Source organism: Vicugna pacos, chromosome 30 (assembly GCF_048564905.1).
Source record: "Vicugna pacos chromosome 30, VicPac4, whole genome shotgun sequence".
NCBI lineage: Eukaryota > Metazoa > Chordata > Mammalia > Artiodactyla > Camelidae > Vicugna > Vicugna pacos.
In genome coordinates this window covers 23,043,072-23,057,212 of record NC_133016.1, presented here as the reverse complement: position 1 = coordinate 23,057,212, position 14,141 = coordinate 23,043,072, and the positions used below count along the sequence as shown (strand labels likewise).

At 48.9% G+C, this 14,141-nt stretch overlaps 1 protein-coding gene and 1 non-coding gene across 3 annotated transcripts in view; both read left to right on the top strand.

Annotated features, from left to right (window-relative positions):
• Positions 1-14,141, top strand: part of ZBTB7C (zinc finger and BTB domain containing 7C) — a 314,604-nt gene that overhangs the window by 183,729 nt on the left and 116,734 nt on the right. The gene's annotated exons all lie outside the window — the stretch shown is intronic.
• TRNAA-GGC (transfer RNA alanine (anticodon GGC)) lies at positions 7,548-7,621 on the top strand. The gene has a single exon. It is a non-coding gene; the product is annotated as a tRNA-Ala (tRNA).

Below are 14,141 nucleotides of genomic sequence, written 5' to 3'. Positions count from 1 at the left end.
CTTGAGTTCTTCTCAGGCAATCACACCGGGAGGACTCCCTGGTCCTCCTTGGTGATATTAAGTTTCATCTCCCAGTCAAGGTATTGCCAATTTCTCCACTATGTAAGAATCGCCTTTTTCCTCCCTTGTAACAAGTATGCTGTCTCTGGGGAGACACTTTGCAATCATGCAAGTACCAGCCCCTCATCAATATCCCCCAGATGTATTATCCATTGATGACTCTTGCCTGATCCAGCTGTTAACACTACGGTTGTTGCAGATCAATGCTTTTCCAGCTCCAGCATTACCTCCATATTTACCAACTGGCCCTTGGCATTCTACTGTAGCAATAGAATTTATTTACACTGCAAGCAGTAATGCATTTACTACTGTAAGCAGTACAATGTCTTTATTTGATACTTGTCTCATGAATTTCTGTTTTTCCAAGAGTTTATTATTTCTCACTGTACTCAATTATTTTGGTGCTTAAATTACCCCAGAGTTGACCCACAGGACCCCCTCTAATCTAATTCCCATGTTATTTTGATATGCCACCATCTCCCTTTTGCAACACTTTCTTACTCTCAGGCAATAAGAGGTTCCAGGCTTGTCTTGTACCGGCGCTAGTCCTGCAATCAGTCATTTCTCTGAGAAGCCCTGCTTCTTTCTAGTGGGAGATGGTATTAGAGACTAAAATCTGGGCTCTGGGTGTGCTCACTGCTGCTGAGTGTCTTTGCTTCTTGGCCCTTTCCGGAAATATATGTATGTATAAAACATATACATAAGTTTCATACATACATATACATGTATACATGCATGCACATACATTTACGTATTCATATGTTAGAAATTATCCAGACTGGTCCTCCAATCCACTTCACAGGGTTGCTTCTTGTCTTCCCCTATTCCATATTTATATGTCTTTCTTCCACAGTGAAAACGTGGGGTCCCTAAACCATTCACTTACGTGTTTAATTAATCCTATACTGCATCTAAAATGATGTCAGAATTGTCTCACCCACAGCACTACGTCAGCCTACCTCCATCCCTCACCCCAGCCCCCCTGCTGTGCTCATAAATCGCTCGGACTTGTCCTTCTTTCCTTCCTTCCTTTTTTCTTTTCTTGCCCTTCAATGTGGTTAGAGTATTTATTTGAAATACAGCTAGGTTCATTTTTTTTTCATTTTCCTTTTCATTTTAGGGATTTTTTCCCTTCTCATTCTTATTGATTTAAAATTATCTTAATAGGTTGAATATTAGATACTTGCAAAAGTCAGAACTACACAAAAAATATACTAAGAGATGGGTCACTCTCTCCTGTGTTCCTTCTGCCCCATCCCCCCCTTGTCTAAAATCAACTTAATTGTTTGATGCCTCCACTTCTTTTCTTTTTTATAAAGATGAGCATATTTTATATACATTTTTAAAATCTCCTTTCTTTTTTACACAAAACATATCATATTATGTATACTTTTTTTTTAATACTTTGCTTTATGCATTCGATCTCCTGGGAAACACTCCGTATCATTCACAGAGTTCTTCCTAATTCTTTTTAATAGCTGCATAGTATTCCATGTGTGCATACCCTAGTTTATCCAACTTCTCTCCTATGTATGACAAATTGGGTGGTTTCCAATATTTATGATTGCAAATGATGCTGCAAAGCTTGTGAATATGTTTCATATACTTGGAAGTATGTCTTCAGGGTAAATTTCTAGGATGGGATTACTGGATTGAAAAGTAAATGTATAGATAGTTTTATAAGGTATTTCCAGATCCTCCATGAGGTTTTACCAGTTTATATTCTGACCTGTTTTCTCAAAACCTTGCCAAAGAAAGTAGTGTGAAGTTTTGGAATTTTTACCAATCTTATGCGTATGAAATGGTATCTTGATGTAGGTTTCATTTACATTTCTCTTATTATGGGTAAAGTTGAACATTTTTTCATATATTTAAGGATAATTTTTATATTCATTTGGTAAGTATTCCATTCTTTTGCCCAGTTTTCTATTGTCTGCTTTTCCATTGGGTTCTTGGTCCCTCAATTCTTAAGAGTTTTAAAAAATATATTAGTGATATTAAACCTTTATCTATGATATATGTGGCAAGCATTTTCTCCCAGTTTATTATTTACCTTTGATTTTACTTCTGGTGTTTGCCATATCATTTTAAAATTATAGTACAGTAAAATTCATCAATCTTTTATTACCTCTGGATTTTCAGTCATAGTTAGAAAGCCTTTTCTTACACCCAGGTGATAGAAGAATTCGCCAATGTTGAAGCATCATTTTAATGGCTATATAATACTTCACTGCAAAGATTAAACCATCAGATAAATTGGAGTTTCCAGGCAGATGGGCAGAGGACTGAAGAGTGCAAAGGGGGAGTGGTCTGAAGGTTGGAGATGTAAAAGACTTGGCACCCTTTTGGTTTAGGGATGGGGACAGAGCAAAAGTTGTCCCTGCCCTGCAGTGATGGACACGCATGCAAACAATCAAATCTCACTCCACGACATAATCTAGTGACAGGGTCCACCAGGGAGGGCTGTGGGAACTTCAGAGGACTAACGGATCCTTTGGGCTGGGCAGAGGGACGATGGGGCAGGGCTGGGACCAGGGTGGGCCAGTGAGGCACATTGGGCAGATTTAAGGAGACCTCACTCTCAGGGTTGCACAAGTGCAGAGCTGATACCCAGGAGCCAGGGCCTCCTTAAATTTTGTTTCTGCCCACCTCACTTGCCTCCCCTGGTTCTAGCCCTTCTTTGGGGAGACACAGGACTTGAACTGGGCTTGAGGAAAAGTGGAAGTAAATAGATGGGGCCAGGGGATTACTGTCGCCCTTGGCTGAGTCAGTAGGAGAGGCATGTGCCATCCATCGGAGGACTGGCCGAGTCGGAAGGTGGCGTGGTGCTGGAAAGGTGGGGTGGGGAGGAGTCTGGATTTCATCCAGGTGGTAGGAAGCCACTGCAGGACTCTACGAAATTCAAGAAATCCTGTTAAATTGGGGCAAGTGGGGCTGATAACTGGTCTCCCAGGACTGGTGTCAAGATTGTAGAAGCTAATCAATGTAAACATTTTCTGCTGGCGTAGGGCCTGGCGTGGAGTGGACGCTCAGGAAACCTGAGTTTCCTGTGCTTTGAGGGCATCTACTGATGTTCTTAATCAGGTTTCAAGTCTAATGCCCTTGACACAGGGGACTGTTCACTTCACAAGGTAGGAGGGGAAAATTACAACAAACAAAACTTGAGGGAAACTAACCGTTCACACACCTTGGGAAGAAATGTGTGCCCATTTCGGAAGAGGAAGATGGCATTGTTCAAGGACTATAACAGGGGCAGTGTCAAGGTGTCCATTTTGCAGAAATGGAAACTGAGGCCCAGGAAGGTTCTCACGGTGTGTTAACAGCTTACAGTAGGTTAGGGTTTGTGTTCCCACGAGTCCTCTCAAGAGCGATATGGATGCTCACTTCCACCCCACACTCTGCCCACCCTCCCCGGCCCTAGAAAGCACAGGAGCTTCAATGCCAGAGGCCATCCCCAGAGCCTTGCCAAGTGTTTCCTCCCTGAACCGTGCTGACCCGGAAGGGAGGAAAAACAAAACCTAGAAGGAGGCCAGAGACAGGGGCTGGGAGACAGCAGCAAGCCCCACGGCCCTCTCCACCGCCAGGCCACATCCCTGGGGAAGGGGTCGCCAAAGGGCCCCAGGCCGGTCATTTCACTCCTCTTCCCGGCATCAGCGGCAGGCCCAGTGAAGCCCGTCCCCCTGCAGCCCCTTGTGTCCTGTCAATCAAGTGTGTGGGAAAAATAATAAGTCTGCAGCCCTGTGGCTGGAGTTTGCCCTTCAGAGCTCACTTATCTGCTCTCCCACCCACCCCACCCCCCACCGCCCCCAGGGCTCCTGCTGCTCGAGGCCAGGAGGTTGGCCGAATCTCCCAGACCACACTGGAGGAGGGAGGGCATGCAGATGCCGGGCTCCACTCCCCCAATCACACCAGCAGGGGCCCGTGGGTCCTAAAGCTCTCCCCAAGAGATGGACACCTGGAGCAGAGGCTCTGCCCGGCTCGTGGAAGTGGCCACCTGACGACCCGCGCGCGTCATGGTACTTAAGGAAAGCCCCCACCTCAGCCTCATCTTCCCCCCAGGAAGCTGCTTAAAGTCCATCTTTAAGCTTCTTCAGCCTCTGTCCCTGGCTCGGAGCCTGTCTGTCTTTAGTGGCCCAACCCCACACCACGTATTCCCAGATGCCTTTCTCCACTCCAGTCCGAATGAGCGTCTCCCTCTGCCTGCAGCCTGCACACAAAGGTTCTAGCATCTTAGGCAGGACTTGCCATGTCTGTCTTTCATCCCAGGTAGTTGTGTAGGCACTGTCTGCCCATTTCGGTGTGAACTGTCCGAGAGTCGGGGATGCTTCTCAATCAGCTTTCAATCCCCCCATGCTGAGCACAGACCAGCAGCATTGACTGAGTCACTGAGATGTGAATGGGAAGACCACAGTCTTTAAAGTCAGGAAGAATTAAGCTTCAACTCTGGCTGGATATTTGCTGAGCAGCTTTGGGGAAGCCTCTCAACCTCTCTGAGCCTCTACTTCCTCATCCAGTCAATGGGCTGATCACATCTGCCTTACAGGGCCATTGCACCAACAGAGTAAGCAGTGTGCCCAGCACAGAACCTGGTCCCCAGGAGGCACACAGACACTTACAGGCAATCACCATGTGCCTCTTGGGTACCGGGCTGCAGCACAGCCAGAGGGCAACAGTGAAGACTTGAGTCCGGTTCTGCAAAGTGATGCTGAGAGCCCGCTCTGCCCACCTCCTGCCGGGGCTGGAGCTGGGGCCATGGATATAGCACTCCTGCCCTCAAGGCATCGTGGGGACAGTGCGTTTTCCAGGCCTGTCCAGCCAAATAGTTGCTGAGATCAGCTCCCAGATGGATGAATTCTGGGGTATTCCTCACAGAGTAGAGGGCTGGCCTCAGTGAGGAAGTGAGGGCTGGCAGGGAGAGAGGAATTCAAAAGAAACAGAGGGCCGGGCTCCTGATCTCAAAGCGCTCTCAGTGTGTCACACCCAGGGCTCTCCAGGAGAGGGTGAGACAGCCAAAGCCGGCCTGGGTTCCTCCTTTGGGGAAACTAGGCATCAGCCACCCTGGGGAAGAAGCCAGGAGACCGGCCTTGTCCTGCTGGAAGAGCCAGGCCTGGGAGCTCTATAGGCCAGGGAGCCACAGGCGCAGGCAGGACTCGGGGAGGGCAAGTGAGACCCCAGGCCATCTTCAGCTGCGGCCAAGGGAGCTTCATGGCGCAGGCCTCGCAGGGTGGCAGCTGCCAACCCCAGGCTCTAAGACCCGACTCTGAGTTGCGTGGTGGGCAAGTGCCAGTTGAGGCTGGGGTGTGTGCAGCGCCAGGAAGTGAAGGGTTCCTGCCCTGATGGGAGGCAGGCCATCTTGCAGTGGAAAAGCACCCCACTCCATGAGATGCCAGGGGCAGGGGGCAACCACAGCAGGCCTCTGCGCCTGCACACAAGCAAGTCTTCTGTGTCTGTGCAGAGAGGATGGACACGGACGGTCTGGGTGAGCCCAGGAAAGGCTCTGGGAGAGACTCCTGCGGAGCTGGGCCTTGAAAGGTTCCATAGATGTGTGTTCTTGCTTCTTTTGCTGACGTGTGAATGGTCTTCTTTTCCTCCTGGCCATCGCTGAAGATCTGAGGACCAGGAGGAGGACCAACCCCATCCCTCAGTCCAATAGCCAAGCCACACGAACCGGAACGTGGCTGAAAATGCTCATCTCTGAGGCTGCCCGCTGGTTTGCTGTGCTTGCCTGGAACGTTTCTCTTTCTCCCTGAGCCTCTCTGCCACCCCCAAGCTAAAGTTTCTCTAGACGGATGGACCTCAGGTCCCCAGCTCTCATCTTGGCCTGCCTGTCCTTCTCTGGAGAGGCTGCCAGGCCCAGCAGGAGCTGTGGTGAATGTGTCCCTCTCCATCCGTGACCGGTCCAGGGACCCCTGCGGAATAGGAAGGCTAGGTGCCAGTTACCAGGATTGGGGGTGGGAGGTGCTGCTCCAGCACAGACCCAGCAAAGGCAGTGCCCTTGGTCCACTCCTCGGTGGTGACACAGTGGAGGCAATTAGGCAGCAAGGAACCCCATCACCCCATGTGTAGGCAGTGAGAGCAACCTTGATGGTTGATCTCAGCTCTCATGGGTTTTGCTGGGAGAAGGCGGCCTTTGGATTGAGCACAGTTTAAATAGGGCATTCACTGAATAGAGGATGGAATGACATTTTACTTGCATAACTGACAAGTTAAGAGAAATGAGGGGTGAGGGATTAGGCAGTCAGGGAGACACAGAGTCCTTCCCTCCACTCTCCCTCCGGACAGGGAGAACAGATCATTTGAGACTGAAGGTGGGCATTATTATAATTATCAGGGGAAACAGGTGCAAAATGAAACTTTCCTGGCAAACATGAGACTTCAGGGGCCAATATAATTGGCTGTATGTTCTCCCCTCCATTTCGCCCATGATGAAAAAAGAGAGAAGACTTACGACCCTCTCTGGGTACGTAATGAGTTGTCTAGCCCTGAGGCTCCACTTCAGCTTTCTGAGCCCTGATTTTCTCATCCGTGAATTTCATTCATTCATTCCACAGGTGTTATTTTGTGCCGTCCACACGCCAGGCAAGATGCCAGGTGCTGGAAGTTCAAAAGTGACCATGACAGGGCTCTGGCATTAGTCCACACTCGCAGACCTCTGGGGCCGCTGCCCCCTCCAGAGACATTCTCCTGCCCATGAAGTCATAGAGTCTGGTTTGGGGGCAGAAAGAGTTACGTAGCTGTGAGATAAGGCTGTGTTCTTTCCTCACACTTGCCCTTTCTGTTGTCTGCCCCTTGCTGGCATCCCCTTCCCATCCCCCAGGCAGCCATCTGGCCAGCAGACCCCGAGGCACAGACAGAGTCCCACGGACACAGGGCAAGAGCCCCGGGCCAGTTGTGACACACACGAGGTGCTGCTGAGGGGCCTGGGCTCAGCCACTTCCCTTCCATCCTCTCAAATCCCACAGCTGGCAAGGGCACCCAGTAAAACTTCTGTTTCTAATCTTCCAGAGTGGAGAGGGCGGCGAAGCAGGGTATGATAAACATTCTGGAGCTGCTCAGAGAAGGGGAAAGGTATAAGAAACCATTTTTATGTCTGATGCAAAAGACACAAGACCAATAAATACCATGCCTTAATGCAACTTCCACTAAAATGTTAACTAAAAAGCTGTCCCAGACAGAGAAATGATTTGCCTGAGGTCTCACAGGACAGATGACTGGACCTCACGTCTTCTCTGTCTTTAATCTAGAGCCCTTCCACTAAGCTGTCTGCCCCCTTGTTTCTTCATAAGCACCTAACAGCTGGTTTTCAAATTTAAAAAATCATTAGTGAGATTGGGAGATTTCAATAATTTTAGTGGACATTTATACTTCATGTTTTTCCTTATTGATTTATAGGAACTCTTTGTATATTATGGGTCCAAACCTACATCTGCTATATATAGTGGAAATAATTTTGACTTGGATTGTTGACTTTTAACATGGATTGTGGGGGAGGGGTATAGCTCAGTGGTAGGGTGCATGCTTGGCATGCGTGAGGTCCTGGGTTCAATCCCCAGTACCTCCATTAAATAAACAAACAAATAAACAAACCCAGTTACCTCCCCTCACCCCCAAAAATGAATTTAAAGAAAGAAAGAAAAAAAATGAATTGTGGTATCTTTGTCATATAAAAGTTTAAACTTCTATCTAATTAAAACTCGTTTTTGAAATGAACAAGTGATCTCCGGGCTACAGTCTACAGATCACCATCCATCACATTACGGTTTGTGGGTTTTGTGTCATGTTTAGGAAAATCTGCACATTGACCATATATTTGTCAAAAACAAATTTGCCAGAGCTCTAGGATCCGAAAGCTTTGGTGCAGATATCCAGGAAGGCTGTCTTGCAGCAAACATTTTCCGAGGGTCTCTTTGCAAGAAGCCTTTGACCTGGGCTGCTGCTCACCAGCTCCCTCATCCCAGACACATCACCCAGCACCCAGGTTCTGTGGGAGGCTTCATCCTTTGCTCCCCCACAGGTTGAGGCCTGGTTGATAAGCTCAGCGAATCCAAGATTGACTGTGACACCTTCAGAGTATGTTTTCCTGGTCACCAAGGCCAAATCAAGACACAGGAACTTGTTCCTTTTCGTACCCCTGTCCTCCCTTCTCTCTTCCCTACTCTCTGAAAGAGATCTGAAAATCGATGAAAACTGTTTTATGTGGGCGGCACCTTTATCTGCCAGTTGCTGCTTTTATGGGAAACTTTACACGGAGCCGACTACAGAAAATTATCTTTTCAAACATTACCATTCAGTGTAATTTTCCAAGATCCGCAGTAATTGCTCTAGCATCTTCTCAAAGAAACCTTGAAATCCAGCGGCTGCTGGGTGATAAAAGAAGCAAGAAGCTTAGGTAACCAGAAAAGGACTATTAATCCTGTTGGGGCTTATCCTTACTCATTCATCGTTTCGGGTGAGGGGGAGAAAGATTGCTTGGAAAAGCTTCTTGGGAAGACCCAGAGTCTTATGGGGAGGCTGCGCGGATGTATGCGCCTGTGCGTGTGCGCACGCACACCCAGCAATGCAGTGGCCTGTATTTAACATTTCCAAACAGGTACCCAAGCACTTCATTCTGCGCGGAATCTTGCTGCCGCTGGCGCTCCTGTGTCATAGTACCACCCGCTCTCAGGGTGCGTTTTGCTGGCAGGGCTGAGTAACATTCCACTCCAGACAGAAGAGGCAAGAAATGGAAGACTGGTAAGGGAGCAGCTGGCAGGGGAAGGCGCTGGGCCAAAGCTCAGAATAGCTGGTCCTGACGCCAAAGGGTGAAAAGGGCAGAGGAAACGGGTAGGCTGGAGCCCATGGGAGGGGCGGCCTGGACTGGGAGGGGAAGCAAGGGTGGTGTGCGGCTGTGGCCTGGAGATCACTAGTCCATGGGAAGTTTTCAAAGTATAGATTCAGGCGTGGGTGGGAGGCCTGGGAGGGTGGAGGAAGGGTCCGGACTTTGCCTCCGGCCAAGGAGGGACCGGACACAGGGCTCCCTCCGGATGGCCATTGTGCAGGGAGCCGGCACAGACAGCTCTGGTGGAAGGGTGGAACGGGGCTCAGTGAGCCAGAGAGGGGCAGGGCTGAGCTGGACTTGGATCCTCCTGAAGATGGAGGAAGAGGCTGTCTGGGGTCGGGGCTGGGCAGTGGGGACACAGCATCGAGAGCTTCCTCCCATTCAGTGAGGACAGTGCCGCTGAGCCACCTCCCTGCTTGGTATACGAGGGGTGGCCAATAAGTGTCTGTGGCTTCGCTGGCTGAGTTCCAAAGAGTTTGTTCCAGGGAAGACAGCAGCTTCCCAGGCCACTTCACCAAAACCATTGCCAAGTATTTTTTAAGCTCCTCCTGGTCATGGTATTCTGGACCAGACTCTTCAGGAAAGAAGCGACAAGTGAAATGCAATAAGCAAATGTGGCAAATATAAAATGAGAGCCTTTGCAGCCCCTTCCAATCTGATTGCCAGCTAGAATCCCAGAATCTCGGGAATTCAAGGAGATTTTTCAAAGATCACTTGACTGGTCCATCACCAGGCTCAGGTTCCACTCTCCCACTTTTGCCTGAATATAGAAGGTGACGGGGAGCTGACTGCCTACCAAGAACCCTCCTTTCATCCTGGGCAGTGCTGAATATTAGAAGGATGTTGGGGAGAAGACTGAGCATCCACTGGGAGTCGGAGGTGGCTCCAGGATCAGCTCTACTTAGAGCCTCAGGTCCCCATCTTGATCTCCGGAGGGGTGAGCACAACCCCTGCCCTGTCTGCCTCAGAGGGCTATGGTCACAGCACCTTACACTCAGGCGCTGCTCACAAAGTGCCTGACTTGCCCACCTCTCTCACTGACCTGCAGTGGGGAGCAGTGAAGTTAATGCTTCTTTACCATGGCTCCGTTTCCTCCAACATGTCTGATGTCATCTGCAGATCCCGCAAGGAAACTGTTGTTAGGACATTTTTTTTTAATTTTAATTTTTTTATTGAAGTATAATTGACCTATAATATTATGTTAGTTTCAGGTATATAACATAGTGATTCAGTTTATACACTATGAAATGATCATCACAATTAGTCTAGCTACCATCTGTCTCCATACAAAGTTATTACAGTGTTATTGACAATATTCCCTATGCTGTACATTACACTCCTGTGACCTATATATTTTATAACTAGAAGTTTATGCCTCTTAACCTCCCTCACCTAGTTCACTCATCCCCCAACACCGTCCCATCTGAAACCCACCCATTTGCTCTCTGTAAGTCTGTTTCTGTTTTGTTTGTTCATTTGTTTTGCTTTTTAGATTCCACATATAAGTGAAATCATATGGTATTTCTCTCTCTCTGTCTGACTTACTTCACTTAGCATAATATGCTTTAGGTCCATCCATGTTGTCACAAATGGCAAGATTTCCTTTTTCGTGGCTGAGTGATATTCCACTGTATATATACACCACATCTTTATCCATTCATCTATTAATGGACACTTAGATTGCTTCCGTATCTTGGCTATTGTAAACAATGCCACAATGAGAACTGGGGTGCATGCATCTTTCTGAATTAGCATTTTTCTTTTTCTTCAGATAAATACTTAAATGTGGAGTTGTGGGATCATATGGTATTTCTATTTTTAATTTTTTGAGGAACCGCTGTCCTGTTTTCCATAGTGGCTGCACCAATTTACTTTCCTACCAACAATGCATGAGTGTTCCCTTTCTCCACACTCTCGCCAACACGAGGATATTTCCTGTCTTTTTGATGATAACCACTCTGACGGGTGTGAGGTGCTATCTCACTGTGGTTTTAATTTGCATTTTCCTGATGATTAGTGATGTGGAGGATCTTTTCATATGCTTGTTGGCCATCTGTATGTCCTCTTTGGAAAACTGTCTCTTCAGGTCCTCTGCCCATTTTTAAATTGGAGTTTTTTTGATACTGAATTATAAGGATGTTTGGTTTTTTTTTTTTTTACTTTATAGGTGTGTAAACCCAGGCTCAGAAAGGTTAAGTGATAAGTCCAAGGACATACATCCAGCCTGCGATGGTGCCGCAGAGACAAAAGTTCTCCTGGCACTGTGGCCCCACGTGCTTCCCACCCAATGCTTTGCTTCTCCCAAGGGAGACCAAGTGACAATACCAACCAGAGGGTTTACAGTGCCACTGCTTTACACTTGTCCCCCCAGTGACAATTGGGGGAAACACCACAAGTGCCAGGCATTCGACCTAGCCATGGCCTCACCAGTTTACCCCAGCAGCACTCCAAACACAGTGGGCCGTGCAGACTGTGACTCCGAGAGCATCACTAACGAGGCTCCCAGAAAGCAAGAAATGCCCTGAAAGTTGCCCATTTTGTCTTTTAAAAGCAATGCAAGTTCTTCTATTTTATCCAGAATCATCTCTCTCTTTTCTTTAACATCAAAGAATGCATTTGCCCCAAACAGTTGAGTAGAATTGAGCATCAGGAAGATGTCCCATGTGGGATGCTGTGTGTTGGAGCAGCTCAGCCACATACCCCAGTTACAAGCCACAGACATACTCTCCTTGTCCTGAGGACAACGCCCAGGCAGCAGGCATTTTCATGTCCATTTTACAGATGAAGCACTGAGGCTCAGAGTGGTTGAGCAGTGGGTCCTAGATCAGCTAGAACATGGCAGCAGCAGGACTCCAATGCAGAACGCTTTCCACGGGGCGTGCCCCGGGAGACAGTGTCCCCCAGTGCGGTGGATCACGTGATGTAGATTGAAAAGGGCCTGTGGAGCTGGAGAGGAACCACCAGGGGCGGGAATGCTCTTTGGAGGAGCTGGGGGCACTGGCAGACAGAGCACACAAGAAAGGGACTGCATGAGTAGTGCCTCAGGTAGGAGGGAGATTGCCCCGCGGGGACCACGGGGTGGGGCAGACAGCAGGGAGGAGTGAGGGAGAGGAGCTGAAGAGGCTGTGGGCCCCTAATCAGTGGGAGGGGGCAGGTGAGCCTGAGCTGGGTCACCCTTTTTCTCCCCAGGGATGCAGTACTCCCTATGGACCACCCAAGGCCCACCCTATGATAACACAGCACTGCCCAGGCCCCCAGAGGTGCTGGGGTCCCCTCTTGCCTCCTTTCCCTTCTAGAGCCTCTGCTTTCTCCTGTACCCCTATCCCCAATATGCTGCTTCATTGGTCCCCTTAGTAATGCTCAGGACGGGAGAAGGCCTTTCTTGCATTCAGTAGCCGGAGGTGTGGCACCTCCACAGGACTGGTGCTCCCCTGATGACATCTCCCACCCCCCAGGCTGGAATGGAATTCACATTTCCACAGCATCCTTGGGAAGGAGGCAGGCCAAGGGTCCTTGTGTCCTTTTGGCAGGTGAGAAACTGAGGGCCTAAAAAGTTGAAGAGTCTGGCTTACTATTTAAGAGAACTGAAGGACAAATGTATGATTCCACTTACATGAGATATCTAGAACTCACAGAGGCAGAAAGGTTGATGAGAAGTTAGCAGGGGTTGGCTGGGTGGGAGGGGCGTGGAGGGGGTGGCATTGGGAAGTCACTGCCTAATAGATACAGAGCTGTTGTGCGGGTTGATGAAAAAATTTTCGAAATAGTGAAATAGTGATGATGGTGGCACAACTCTGCGAATATAATTAATGCCACTGAATTGTGCGCTCACGCGGTCAAAATACCACCTTTCATTTTATATATAGATTTCACCACAATTAAAAAGTTATTCTCGTATAAAGAGGCAATTAAAGAATATCAGTCCACAAAGGTGGGGAAGATGTAGCCTGCAGGTGTGCCGTAGGCCTGGCTTTGAATCCAGGCCCCGCCAGGTGCCAGCTTTGTGTCCTTGGGCAAGCAGGCTCCTTTCACCTGAGTTTCCTCACCTGTAACGTGAGGTGGTGGGACGATTAGATGTGTGCCTGGCACAGAGCGACACAGCCTAGGAGGAGTCGCCGTCACGGTTATGATGACTGTGTCCATCACTGTTATGACGCAGCTCGCGTTCACGGAGGCGGGGAGGGGCTGTGCGCGGCCAGCATCCGGGGCTCCGTTTTGAGGTTAATCTTGAGGGTAGCGGGAGGTGTTGTAAGTGGGGACAGGGCTGGGGTGGGGGACTTGGAAAGCCTGTTGTGCAACAGAGGTAGAGCGGCAGGCTTTGTCTCCTAAGGTGTCCTGGCAGGTTGAGGCAAGGCTGGAGCAGGTCCTGATGAGGCTGTGGTGTGGGGTGTGACTCCTGAAGGGCCAGGTCCCCACTCTGCCCTGCTTTGTCCCTGAATATGCACAAGGTCACAGAAAATGGGCAACTCCATCCCTGGGCACACATCGTCTTCCCTAAAGGACAGCCTAATTGGGAGTGATAGCCCCCAGGACAGAAGTGACTGGAATCATCAGTAACTTTTTGCCCTGGCCAGAGCTGTTCAGAGTCCGGGGCCAACAGGATACTCTGTCCTCTGAACTGCCATGTGACCTTGCATGAGAACCTTCCCCTGGCAGGTCTGCAAATGTCCTCCTCTATGAAATGAAGGGTTGGTGAGTGTCCCTTCCACCGGGGACAATGGAATTTTGTGACCTTACTTGTTTGTAAGAAAATCTTCAAATAGACAGGGTGAAGCCATCAGCAACAGGGCTTAGAGAATTGTTTGGTTTCAGATTTACTGAGAAGCAGTTCAGCTGTGCTCCCTTTACCAGCTGGGTGACCTTGGTGACCAGTTACCTGAACTTTCTGTGCCTCAGTTTCTTCACCTGTAAAATAAGGACAATAATGATCCCAATTTAGAATGGGGACAGGGGGTCGTGGTGAGGATTAAATGAGTTAATGTGTGCAAAGTCATTTGACCAGTGCCTAGCATACAGCAGGTGCTTAATAAATGTTTGGAGTCCCTTCCATGTGCAGAGTACTCTGCTGAGCTTCCTGAAAGTTCCAGAGAAGGCCAAGGCCCATTCTCTGCATTCAAGAGGAATGTTATCTTTTGCTTAGTGATACAAAACAGCCCCTCGTGCAAGAACAGGCAACCAGAAAGTGCATCACCCAAGGACATGGGTGTAAGTGCTGGATGGGTCCTGGTGGGTCAGGAAAGGAGGGGGAGGGGAGGAGGGGGAG